The sequence below is a fragment of the Ranitomeya imitator genome, chromosome 2 (genome assembly GCF_032444005.1).
Source record: "Ranitomeya imitator isolate aRanImi1 chromosome 2, aRanImi1.pri, whole genome shotgun sequence".
Lineage (NCBI taxonomy): Eukaryota > Metazoa > Chordata > Amphibia > Anura > Dendrobatidae > Ranitomeya > Ranitomeya imitator.
This window is the reverse complement of record NC_091283.1, coordinates 557,303,984-557,318,688: the sequence shown is the minus strand read 5'-3', so window position 1 is coordinate 557,318,688 and position 14,705 is coordinate 557,303,984.

Genomic DNA, 14,705 nt, shown 5'->3' with positions numbered 1-14,705 from the left:
TCTCTATCATCTCTATCTTACTCTATCATCTCTATCACTATCATCTCTATCATGTCTTTCTCTATCATCTCTATCTCTATCATCTCTATCATGTCTTTCTCTATCATCTCTATCTCTATCATCTCTATCTCTATCATTTCTATGTCTTTCTCTTTCATCTCTATCTCTATCAACTCTATCTCTTTCTCCATCATCTCTATCATCTCTATCATCTCTTTCTCTATCATCTCTATCTCTTTCTCTATCATCTCTATCTCTTTCTCTATCATCTCTATCTCTATCATCTCTTTCTCTATCATCTCTCTTTCTCTATCATCTCTATCATCTCTATCACTATCATCTCTTTCTCTATCATCTTTCTCTCTCTTTCTCTATCATCTCTATCTCTTTCTCTATCATCTCTATCTCTATAATCTCTATCTCTATCTCTATCATCTCTATCTCTATATCTTTCTCTATCATCTCTATCTCTATCATCTCTATCTCTTTCTCTATCATCTCTTTCTCTATCATCTCTATCTCTTTCTCTATCATCTCTATCATTTCTATCTTTCTCTTTCATCTCTATCTCTATCATCTCTATCTTTATCATCTCTATCATCTCTATCTTACTCTATCATCTCTATCACTATCATCTCTATCATGTCTTTCTCTATCATCTCTATCTCTTTCTCTATCATCTCTATCTCTATCATCTCTATCTCTATCATTTCTATCTCTTTCTCTTTCATCTCTATCAACTCTATCTCTTTCTCCATCATCTCTATCTATATCATCTCTATTTCTATCATCTCTTTCTCTATCATCTCTTTTTCTCTATCATCTCTATCTCTTTCTCTATCATCTCTATCTCTTTCTCTATCATCTCTATCTCTATCATCTCTCTATCATCTCTATCTCTTTCTCTATCATCTCTATCTCTATCATCTCTATCTCTATCATCTCTTTCTCTATCATCTATCTTTCTCTATCATCTCTATCTCTTTCTCTATCATCTCTATCTCTTTCTCTATCATCTCTATCATCTATCTCTTTCTCTATCATCTTTCTCTATTATCTCTCTTTCTCGATCATCTCTCTCTCTATCATCTCTATTATCTTTATCATCTCTATCTATAATCTCTATCTCTATCATCTCTTTCTCTATCATTTCTATCTCTTTCTCTATCATCTCTATCTCTCTCTATCATCTCTATATCTCTATCATCTCTATCTCTATCATCTCTCTCTATCATCTCTGTCTCCATCATCTCTATCTCTTTCTCTATCATCTCTATCTCTTTCTCTATCATCTCTTTCTCTATCATCTCTATCTCTATCATCTCTATCTCTATTATTTATATCTCTATCTCTTTCTCTTTCATCTCTATCTCTATCATCTCTATCTCTTTCTCTATCATCTCTATCTCTCTCTATCATCTCTATCATTTCTATCTTTCTCTTTCATCTCTATCTCTATCATCTCTTTATCATCTCTATCTCTATCATCTCTATCTTCTCTATCACTATCATCTCTATCATGTCTTTCTCTATCATCTCTATCTCTATCATGTCTTTCTCTATCATCTCTATCTCTATCAACTCTATCTCTTTCTCCATCATCTCTTTCTCTTTCTCTATCTCTATCATCTCTATCTCTTTCTCTATCATCTCTATCTCTTTCTCTATCATCTCTATCTCTATCATCTCTTTCTCTATCATCTCTATCTCTTTCTCTATCATCTCTATCTCTTTCTCTATCATCTCTATCTCTATCATCTCTATCTCTTTCTCTATCATCTATCTCTACCATCTCTATCTCTTTCTCTATCATCTCTATCTCTTTCTCTATCTCTTTCTCTATCATCTCTATCTCTATCATTTCTATCTTTATCATCTCTCTCTCTATCATCTCTTTCTCTATTATCTCTTTCTCTCTCTATCATCTCTATCTCTATCATCGCTATCTTTATCATCTCCATCTCTATCATCTCTATCTCTATCATCTCTATTTCTTTCATCTCTATCTCTATCATCTATCTCTTTCATCTCTATCTCTTTCTCTATCATCTCTATCATCTCTAATTCTATCATCTCTATCTCTCTCTTTCATCTCTATCTCTTTATCATCTCTATCTCTTTCTCTATCATTTCTATCTTTTTCATCTCTATCTCTTTCTCTTTCATCTCTATCTCTATCATCTCTATCTTTATCATCTCTATCTCTATCATCTCTATCTCTTACTCTATCATCTCTATCTTCTCTATCACTATCATCTCTATCATGTCTTTCTCTATCATCTCTATCTCTTTCTCTATCATCTCTATCTCTTTCTCTATCATCTCTCTCTCTATCTCTATCATCTCTTTCTCTATAATCTCTCAATTTCCCTATCATCTCTATCTCTATCATCTCTATCTCTATCATCTCTATCTCTATTATTTATATCTCTTTCATCTCTATCTCGATCATCTCTATCTCTATCATCTCTATCTCTTTCTCTATCATCTATCTCTTTCTCTATCATCTTTCTCTATTATCTCTCTTTCTCGATCATCTCTCTCTCTATCATCTCTATTATCTTTATCATCTCTATCTATAATCTCTATCTCTATCATCTCTTTCTCTATCATTTCTATCTCTTTCTCTATCTCTCTCTATCTCTCTCTATCATCTCTATATCTCTATCATCTCTATCTCTATCATCTCTCTCTATCATCTGTCTCTATCATCTCTATCTCTATCTCTTTCTCTATCATCTCTTTCTCTATCATCTCTATCTCTTTCTCTATCATCTCTTTCTCTATCATCTCTATCTCTATCATCTCTATCTCTTTCTCTATTATCTCTATCTCTTTCATCTCTATCTCGATCATCTCTCTATCTCTTTCTCTATCATCGCTATCATCTCCATCTTTCTCTATCATCTCTATCTCTATCATCTTTCTCTATCATCTCTTTCTCTATCATCTCTATCTCTATCATCTCTATCTCTATCATCTCTCTATCATCTCTTTCTCTATCTCTTTCTCTCTCTTTCTCTATCATCTCTATCTCTTTCTCTATCATCTCTTTCTCTATCATCTCTTTCTCTATCATCTCTATCTCTATCATATCTCTCTATCATCTTTCTCTATCATCTTTCTCTCTCTTTATCATCTCTATCTCTATCATCTCTATCTCTATCATTTCTATCTTTCTCTATCTCTATAATCTCTATCTCTATCATCTTTATCTCTTTCTCTATCATCTCTATCTCTATCATCTCTTTCTCTATCATCTTTCTCTCTCTTTCTCTATCATCTCTATCTCTTTCTCTATCATCTCTCTCTATCTCTATAATCTCTATCTCTTTCTCTACCATCTCTATCTCTATCATCTCTATCAACTCTATCTCTTTCTCCATCATCTCTATCTCTTTCTCTATCATCTCTTTCTCTATCATCTCTATCTCTATCATCTCTATCTCTATCATCTCTTTCTCTATCATCTCTATCATCTCTATCTATTTCTATCATCTCTATCTCTATCATCTCTTTCTATCATCTCTTTCTCTATCATCTCTATCTCTATCATCTCTATCTCTATCATCTCTTTCTCTATCATCTCTATCTATTTCTATCATCTCTATCTCTATCATCTCTATCTCTATCATCTTTCTCTATCATCTCTATCTCTATCATCTCTCTCTATCATCTCTTTCTCTATCATCTCTTTCTCTATCATCTCTATCTCTATCATCTCCATCTCTATCATCTCTATCATTTCTATCTCTATCATCTCTATCTCTTTCTCTATCATCTCTATCTCTATCATCTGTCTCTCTATCATCTTTCTCTCTCTTTCTCTATCATTTCTATTTCTATCATCTCTATCTCTTTCTCTATCATCTCCATCTCTTTCTCTATCATCTCTCTCTATCTCTATCATCTCTTTCTCTATAATCTCTCTCTTTTTCTATCATCTCTATCATCTCTATCTCGATCATCTCTATCATCTCTCTTTCATCTCTATCTCTATCATCTCTATCTCTTTCTCTATCATCTCTATCTCTATCATCTCTTTCTCTATCATATCTATCTCTATCATCTCTATCATCTCTTTCTCTATCATCTCTATCTCTATCATCTCTATCGTCTCTATCATCTCTATCACCTCTATCTCTTTCTCTATCATCTCTATCTCTTACTCTATCATGTCTATCTTCTCTATCACTATCATCTCTATCATGTCTTTCTCTATCATCTCTATATCTATTATCTCTATCATCTCTATCTCTTTCTCTATCATCTCTCTCTCAATCATCTCTTTCTCTATAATCTCTATCTCTTTCCCTATCATCTCTATCTCTATCATCTCTATCTCTATCATCTCTATCTCTATTATTTCTATCTCTTTCATCTCTATCTCTATCATCTCTCTTTCATCTCTATCTCTATCATCTCTATCATCTCTATCATCTCTTTCTCTATCATCTCTATCTCTATCATCTCTTTCTCTATCATCTCTTTCTCTATCGTCTCTATATCTATCATCTCTATCTCTATCATCTCTATCTCTTTCTCTATCATCTCTATCTCTATCATCTCTCTCTATCATCTCTTTCTCTATCATCTCTATCTCTATCATCTCTATCTCTATCATCTCTTTCTCTATCATCTCTATCATCTCTATCATCTCTATCTCTATCATCTCTATCTCTATCATCACTTTCTCTATCATCTCTCTATCATCTCTTTCTCTATCATCTCTTTCTCTCTCTTTCTCTATCATCTCTATCACTATCATCTCCATCTCTATCATCTCTATCATTTCTATCTCTATCTCTATCATCTCTATCTCTTTCTCTATCATCTCTATCTCTATCATCTTTCTCTCTCTTTCTCTATCATCTCTATTTCTATCATCTCTATCTCTTTCTCTATCATCTCCATCTCTTTCTCTATCATCTCTCTCTATCTCTATCATCTCTTTCTCTATAATCTCTCTTTTTCTATCATCTCTATCTCTATCATCTCTATCTCTATTATTTCTATCTCGATCATCTCTATCATCTCTCTTTCATCTCTATCTCTATCATCTCTATCTCTTTCTCTATCATCTCTATCTCTATCATCTCTTTCTCTATCATATCTATCTCTATCATCTCTATCATCTTTCTCTATCATCTCTATCTCTATCATCTCTATCGTCTCTATCATCTCTATCACCTCTATCTCTTTCTCTATCATCTCTATCTCTTACTCTATCATGTCTATCTTCTCTATCACTATCATCTCTATCATGTCTTTATCATCTCTATATCTATTATCTCTATCATCTCTATCTCTTTCTCTATCATCTCTCTCTCTATCATCTCTTTCTCTATAATCTCTATCTCTTTCCCTATCATCTCTATCTCTATCATCTCTATCTCTATCATCTCTATCTCTATTATTTCTATCTCTTTCATCTCTATCTCTATCATCTCTCTTTCATCTCTATCTCTATCTCTATCATCTCTTTCTCTATCATCTCTATCTCTATCATCTCTTTCTCTATCATCTCTTTCTCTCTTTCTCTATCGTCTCTATATCTATCATCTCTATCTTTATCATCTCTATCTCTTTCTCTATCATCTCTATCTTTCTCTATCATCTCTATCATTTCTATCTTTCTTTCATCTCTTTATCATCTCTATCATCTCTATCTTCTCTATCACTATCATCTCTATCATGTCTTTCTCTATCATCTCTATCTCTATCTCTTTCTCTATCATCTTTATCATCTCTCTATCATCTCTATCTCTATCATCTCTATCTCTATCATCTCTTTCTCTATCATCTCTCTTTCTCTATCATCTCTATCTCTTTCTCTATCATCTCTATCTCTTTCTCTATCATCTCTATCATTTCTATCTTTCTCTTTCATCTCTATCTCTATCATCTCTTTATCATCTCTATCTCTATCATCTCTATCTTCTCTATCACTATCATCTCTATCATGTTTTTCTCTATCATCTCTTTCTCTATTATGTCTTTCTCTATCATCTCTATCAACTCTATCTCTTTCTCCATCATCTCTTTCTCTTTCTCTATCTCTATCATCTCTATCTCTTTCTCTATCATCTCTATCTCTTTCTCTATCATCTCTATCTCTATCATCTCTTTCTCTATCATCTCTTTCTCTATCATCTCTATCTCTTTCTCTATCATCTCTATCTCTTTCTCTATCATCTCTATCTCTATCATCTCTATCTCTTTCTCTATCATCTATCTCTATCATCTCTATCTCTTTCTCTATCATCTCTATCTCTATTATTTCTATCTTTATCATCTCTCTCTCTATCATCTCTATCTCTATTTAATCTCTTTCTCTCTCTATCATCTCTATCTCTATCATCGCTATCTTTGTCATCTCCATCTCTATCATCTCTATCTCTATCATCTCTATTTCTTTCATCTCTATCATCTATCTCTTTCATCTCTATCTCTTTCTCTATCATCTCTATCATCTCTAATTCTATCATCTCTATCTCTCTCTTTCATCTCTATCTCTTTATCATCTCTATCTCTTTCTCTATCATCTCTCTTTCTCTATCATTTCTATCTTTTTCATCTCTATCTCTTTCTCTTTCATCTCTATCATCTCTATCATCTCTTTCTCTATCATTTCTAACTCTTTCTCTATCATCTCTATCTCTCTCTATCATCTCTATCATCTCTATCTCTATCATCTCTGTCTCTATCATCTCTATCTCTCTCTTTCTCTATCATCTCTTTCTCTATCATCTCTATCTCTTTCTCTATCATCTCTATCTCTATCATCTCTATCTCTTTCTCTATTATCTCTATCTTCTCTATCTCTATTATTTCTATCTCTTTCTCTATCATCTCTATCATCTCTCTTTCTCGATCATCTCTCTCTATCATCTCTATTATCTTTATCATCTCTATCTATAATCTCTATCATCTCTATCATCTCTTTCTCTATCATTTCTAACTCTTTCTCTATCATCTCTATCTCTCTCTATCATCTCTATCATCTCTATCTCTATCATCTCTGTCTCTATCATCTCTATCTCTCTCTTTCTCTATCATCTCTTTCTCTATCATCTCTATCTCTTTCTCTATCATCTCTTTATCTATCATCTCTATCTCTATCATCTCTATCTCTTTCTCTATTATCTCTATCTCTATCTTCTCTATCTCTATTATTTCTATCTCTTTCTCTATCATCTCTATCTTTCTCTATCATCTCTATCTCTATCATCTCTTTCTCTATCATCTCTATCTCTATCATCTCTCTATCATCTCTTTCTCTATCTCTTTCTCTATCATCTCTATCTCTATCATCTCTATCATCTTTCTCTATCATCTTTCTCTCTCTTTCTCTATCATCTCTATCTCTATCATTTCTATCTTTCTCTATCTTTATAATCTCTTTCTCTATCATCTCTATCATCTCTATCTCTATCATCTCTTTCTCTATCATCTTTCTCTCTCTTTCTCTATCATCTCTATCTCTTTCTCTATCATCTCTCTCTATCTCTATAATCTCTATCTCTATCTCTATCATCTCTATCTCTATATCTTTCTCTATCATCTCTATCTCTATCATCTCTATCTCTTTCTCTATCATCTCTTTCTCTATCATCTCTATCTCTTTCTCTATCATCTCTATCATTTCTATCTTTCTCTTTCATCTCTATCTCTATCATCTCTATCTTTATCATCTCTATCTTACTCTATCATCTCTATCACTATCATCTCTATCATGTCTTTCTCTATCATCTCTATCTCTTTCTCTATCATCTCTATCTCTATCATCTCTATCTCTATCATTTCTTTCTCTTTCTCTTTCATCTCTATCAACTCTATCTCTTTCTCCATCATCTCTATCTCTATCATCTCTATCTCTATCATCTCTTTCTCTATCATCTCTCTTTCTCTATCATCTCTATCATCTCTATCTCTTTCTCTATCATCTCTATCTCTTTCTCTATCATCTCTATCTCTATCATCTCTCTATCATCTCTATCTCTTTCTCTATCATCTCTATCTCTATCATCTCTATCTCTATCATCTCTTTCTCTATCATCTCTCTTTCTCTATCATCTCTATCTCTATCATCTCTATCTCTTTCTCTATCATCTCTATCATCTATCTCTTTCTCTATCATCTTTCTCAATTATCTCTCTTTCTCGATCATCTCTCTCTCTATCATCTCTATTATCTTTATCATCTCTATCTATAATCTCTATCTCTATCGTCTCTCTCTCTATCATTTCTCTATCATCTCTATCTCTCTCTATCTCTCTCTATCATCTCTATATCTCTATCATCTCTATCTCTATCATCTCTCTCTATCATCTCTATCTCTATCATCTCTAATTCTTTCTCTATTATCTCTATCTCTTTCTCTATCATCTCTATCTCTATCATCTCTATCTCTTTCTCTATCATCTCTATCTCTTTCTCTATCATCTCTATCATTTCTATCTTTCTCTTTCATCTCTATCTCTATCATCTCTTTATCATCTCTATCTCTATCATCTCTATCTTCTCTATCACTATCATCTCTATCATGTCTTTCTCTATCATCTCTATCTCTATCATGTCTTTCTCTATCATCTCTATCTCTATCAACTCTATCTCTTTCTCCATCATCTCTTTCTCTCTCTCTATCTCTATCATCTCTATCTCTTTCTCTATCATCTCTATCTCTTTCTCTATCATCTCTATCTCTTTCTCTATCATCTCTATCTCTATCATCTCTTTCTCTATCATCTCTATCATCTCTATCTCTTTCTCTATCATCTCTATCTCTATCATCTCTATCTCTTTCTCTATCATCTATCTCTATCATCTCTATCTCTTTCTCTATCATCTCTATCTCTTTCTCTATCATCTCTATCTCTATCATTTCTATCTTTATCATCTCTCTCTCTATCATCTCTATCTCTATTATCTCTTTCTCTATCATCTCTATCTCTATCATCGCTATCTTTATCATCTCCATCTCTATCATCTCTATCTCTATCATCTCTATTTCTTTCATCTCTATCATCTATCTCTTTCATCTCTATCTCTTTCTCTATCATCTCTATCATCTCTAATTCTATCATCTCTATCTCTCTCTTTCATCTCTATCTCTTTATCATCTCTATCTCTTTCTCTATCATCTCTATCTCTTTCTCTATTATTTCTATCTTTTTCATCTCTATCTCTTTCTCTTTCATCTCTATCTCTATCATCTCTATCTTTATCATCTCTATCTCTATCATCTCTATCTCTTACTCTATCATCTCTATCTTCTCTATCACTATCATCTCTATCATGTCTTTCTCTATCATCTCTATCTCTTTTTCTATCATCTCTATCTCTTTCTCTATCATCTCTCTCTCTATCTCTATCATCTCTTTCTCTATAATCTCTATCTCTTTCCCTATCATCTCTATCTCTATCATCTCTATCTCTATTATTTCTATCTCTTTCATCTCTATCTCGATCATCTCTATCTCTATCATCTCTCTTTCATCTCTATCTCTATCATCTCTATCTCTATCATCTTTCTCTATCATCTCTATCTCTATCATCTCTATCATCTCTTTCTCTATCATCTTTCTCTATCATCTCTATCTCTATCATCTCTATCTCTATATCTTTCTCTATCATCTCTATCTCTATCATCTCTATCTCTTTCTCTATCATCTCTATCTCTATCATCTTTCTCTATCATCTCTTTCTCTATCATCTCTATCTCTATATCTTTCTCTATCATCTCTATCTCTATCATCTTTATCATCTCTTTCTCTATCATCTTTCTCTACCATCTTTATCTCTATCATCTCTATCTCTATATCTTTCTCTATCATCTCTATCTCTATCATCTCTATCTCTTTCTCTATCATCTCTATCTCTATCATCTTTCTCTATCATCTCTATCTCTATCATCTCTATCATCTCTTTCTCTATCATCTTTCTCTATCATCTCTATCTCTATATCTTTCTCTATCATCTCTATCTCTATCATCTCTATCTCTTTCTCTATCATCTCTATCTCTATCATCTCTATCATCTCTTTCTCTATCATCTCTATCTCTTTCTCTTTCATCTCTATCATCTCTATCTTTATCATCTCTATCATCTCTATCTTACTCTATCATCTCTATCACTATCATCTCTATCATGTCTTTCTCTATCATCTCTATCTCTATCATCTCTATCTCTATCATTTCTATCTCTTTCTCTTTCATCTCTATCTCTATCAACTCTATCTCTTTCTCCATCATCTCTATCTCTATCATCTCTATCATCTCTTTCTCTATCATCTCTATCATCTCTTTCTCTATCATCTCTATCTCTTTCACTATCATCTCTTTCTCTTTCTCTATCATCTCTATCTCTATCATCTCTTTCTCTATCATCTCTCTTTCTCTATCATCTCTATCTCTATCATCTCTATCTCTTTCTCTATCATCTCTATCATTTCTCTTTCTCGATCACCTCTCTCTATCATCTCTATTATCTTTATCATCTCTATCTATAATCTCTATCTCTATCATCTCTTTCTCTATCATTTCTAACTCTTTCTCTATCATCTCTATCTCTCTCTATCATCTCTATCTCTCTATCATCTCTATCATCTCTGTCTCTATCATCTCTATCTCTCTCTTTCTCTATCATCTCTTTCTCTATCATCTCTATCTCTTTCTCTATCATCTCTTTCTCTATCATCTCTATCTCTATCATCTCTATCTCTTTCTCTATTATCTCTATCACTATCTTCTCTATCTCTATTATTTCTATCTCTTTCTCTATCATCTCTATCTTTCTCTATCATCTCTTTCTCTATCATCTCTTTCTCTTTCTCTTTCTCTATCATCTCTATCTCTATCATCTCTATCATCTTTCTCTATCATCTCTTTCTCTATCGTCTTTCTCTCTCTTTCTCTATCATCTCTATCTCTATCATTTCTGTCTTTCTCTATCTCTATAATCTCTATCTCTTTCTCTATCATCTCTATCATCTCTATCTCTATCATCTCTTTCTCTATCATCTTTCTCTCTCTTTCTCTATCATCTCTATCTCTTTCTCTATCATCTCTCTCTATCTCTATCATCTCTATCTCTATATCTTTCTCTATCATCTCTATCTTTATCATCTCTATCTCTTTCTCTATCATCTCTTTCTCTATCATCTCTATCTTTCTCTATCATCTCTATCATTTCTATCTTTCTCTTTCATCTCTATCTCTATCATCTCTATCTTTATCATCTCTATAATCTCTATCTTACTCTATCATCTCTATCACTATCATCTCTATCATGTCTTTCTCTATCATCTCTATCTCTTTCTCTATCTCTATCTCTATCATCTTTATCTCTATCATTTCTATCTCTTTCTCTTTCATCTCTATCAACTCTATCTCTTTCTCCATCATCTCTATCTCTATCATCTCTATCTCTATCATCTCTTTATCTATCATCTCTCTTTCTCTATCATCTCTATCTCTTTCTCTATCATCTCTATCTTTCTCTATCATCTCTATCTCTATCATCTCTCTATCATCTCTATCTCTTTCTCTATCATCTCTATCTCTATCATCTCTATCTCTATCATCTCTTTCTCTATCATCGCTCTTTCTCTATCATCTCTATCTCTATCATCTCTATCTCTTTCTCTATCATCTCTATCATCTATCTCTTTCTCTATCATCTTTCTCTATTATCTCTCTTTCTCGATCATCTCTCTCTCTATCATCTCTATTATCTTTATCATCTCTATCTATAATCTCTATCTCTATCATCTCTTTCTCTATCATTTCTATCTCTTTCTCTATCTCTCTCTATCTCTCTCTATCATCTCTATATCTCTATCATCTCTATCTCTATCATCTCTCTCTATCATCTGTCTCTATCATCTCTATCTCTATCTCTTTCTCTATCATCTCTTTCTCTATCATCTCTATCTCTTTCTCTATCATCTCTTTCTCTATCATCTCTATCTCTATCATCTCTATCTCTTTCTCTATTATCTCTATCTCTTTCTCTTTCATCTCTATCTCGATCATCTCTCTATCTCTTTCTCTATCATCGCTATCATCTCCATCTTTCTCTATCATCTCTATCTCTATCATCTTTCTCTATCATCTCTTTCTCTATCATCTCTATCTCTATCATCTCTATCTCTATCATCTCTCTATCATCTCTTTCTCTATCTCTTTCTCTCTCTTTCTCTATCATCTCTATCTCTATCATCTCTATCTCTTTCTCTATCATCTCTTTCTCTATCATCCCTTTCTCTATCATCTCTATCTCTATCATCTCTCTCTATCATCTTTCTCTATCATCTTTCTCTCTCTTTATCATCTCTATCATCTCTATGTCTATCATTTCTATCTTTCTCTATCTCTATAATCTCTATCTCTATCATCTTTATCTCTTTCTCTATCATCTCTATCTCTATCATCTCTTTCTCTATCATCTTTCTCTCTCTTTCTCTATCATCTCTATCTCTTTCTCTATCATCTCTCTCTATCTCTATAATCTCTATCTCTTTCTCTACCATCTCTATCTCTATCATCTCTATCAACTCTATCTCTTTCTCCATCATCTCTATCTCTTTCTCTATCATCTCTTTCTCTATCATCTCTATCTATCATCTCTTTCTCTATCATCTCTATCTCTATCATCTCTATCTCTATCATCTCTTTCTCTATCATCTCTATCATCTCTATCATCTCTATCTATTTCTATCATCTCTATCTCTATCATCTCTTTCTATCATCTCTTTCTCTATCATCTCTATCTCTATCATCTCTATCTCTATCATCTCTTTCTCTATCATCTCTATCTATTTCTATCATCTCTATCTCTATCATCTCTATCTCTATCATCTTTCTCTATCATCTCTATCTCTATCATCTCTCTCTATCATCTCTTTCTCTATCATCTCTTTCTCTATCATCTCTATCTCTATCATCTCCATCTCTATCATCTCTATCATTTCTATCTCTATCTCTATCATCTCTATCTCTTTCTCTATCATCTCTATCTCTATCATCTGTCTCTCTATCATCTTTCTCTCTCTTTCTCTATCATTTCTATCATCTCTATCTCTTTCTCTATCATCTCCATCTCTTTCTCTATCATCTCTCTCTATCTCTATCATCTCTTTCTCTATAATCTCTCTCTTTTTCTATCATCTCTATCATCTCTATCTCTATTATTTCTATCTCGATCATCTCTATCATCTCTCTTTCATCTCTATCTCTATCATCTCTATCTCTTTCTCTATCATCTCTATCTCTATCATCTCTTTCTCTATCATATCTATCTCTATCATCTCTATCATCTCTTTCTCTATCATCTCTATCTCTATCATCTCTATCGTCTCTATCATCTCTATCACCTCTATCTCTTTCTCTATCATCTCTATCTCTTACTCTATCATGTCTATCTTCTCTATCACTATCATCTCTATCATGTCTTTCTCTATCATCTCTATATCTATTATCTCTATCATCTCTATCTCTTTCTCTATCATCTCTCTCAATCATCTCTTTCTCTATAATCTCTATCTCTTTCCCTATCATCTCTATCTCTATCATCTCTATCTCTATCATCTCTATCTCTATTATTTCTATCTCTTTCATCTCTATCTCTATCATCTCTCTTTCATCTCTATCTCTATCATCTCTATCATCTCTATCATCTCTTTCTCTATCATCTCTATCTCTATCATCTCTTTCTCTATCATCTCTTTCTCTCTTTCTCTATCGTCTCTATATCTATCATCTCTATCTCTATCATCTCTATCTCTTTCTCTATCATCTCTATCTTTATCATCTCTCTCTATCATCTCTTTCTCTATCATCTCTATCTCTATCATCTCTATCTCTATCATCTCTTTCTCTATCATCTCTATCATCTCTATCATCTCTATCATCTCTATCTCTATCATCTCTATCTCTATCATCACTTTCTCTATCATCTCTCTATCATCTCTTTCTCTATCATCTCTTTCTCTCTCTTTCTCTATCATCTCTATCACTATCATCTCCATCTCTATCATCTCTATCATTTCTATCTCTATCTCTATCATCTCTATCTCTTTCTCTATCATCTCTATCTCTATCATCTTTCTCTCTCTTTCTCTATCATCTCTATCTCTATCATCTCTATCTCTTTCTCTATTATCTCTATCTCTATCTTCTCTATCTCTATTATTTCTATCTCTTTCTCTATCATCTCTATCTTTCTCTATCATCTCTATCTCTATCATCTCTTTCTCTATCATCTCTATCTCTATCATCTCTCTATCATCTCTTTCTCTATCTCTTTCTCTATCATCTCTATCATCTCTATCATCTTTCTCTATCATCTCTTTCTCTATCATCTTTCTCTCTTTCTCTATCATCTCTATCTCTATCATTTCTATCTTTCTCTATCTCTATAATCTCTATCTCTATCTCTTTCTCTATCATCTCTATCATCTCTGTCACTATCATCTCTTTCTCTATCATCTTTCTCTCTCTTTCTCTATCATCTCTATCTCTTTCTCTATCATCTCTATCTCTATAATCTCTATCTCTATCTCTATCATCTCTATCTCTATATCTTTCTCTATCATCTCTATCTCTATCATCTCTATCTCTTTCTCTATCATCTCTTTCTCTATCATCTCTATCTCTTTCTCTATCATCTCTATCATTTCTATCTTTCTCTTTCATCTCTATCTC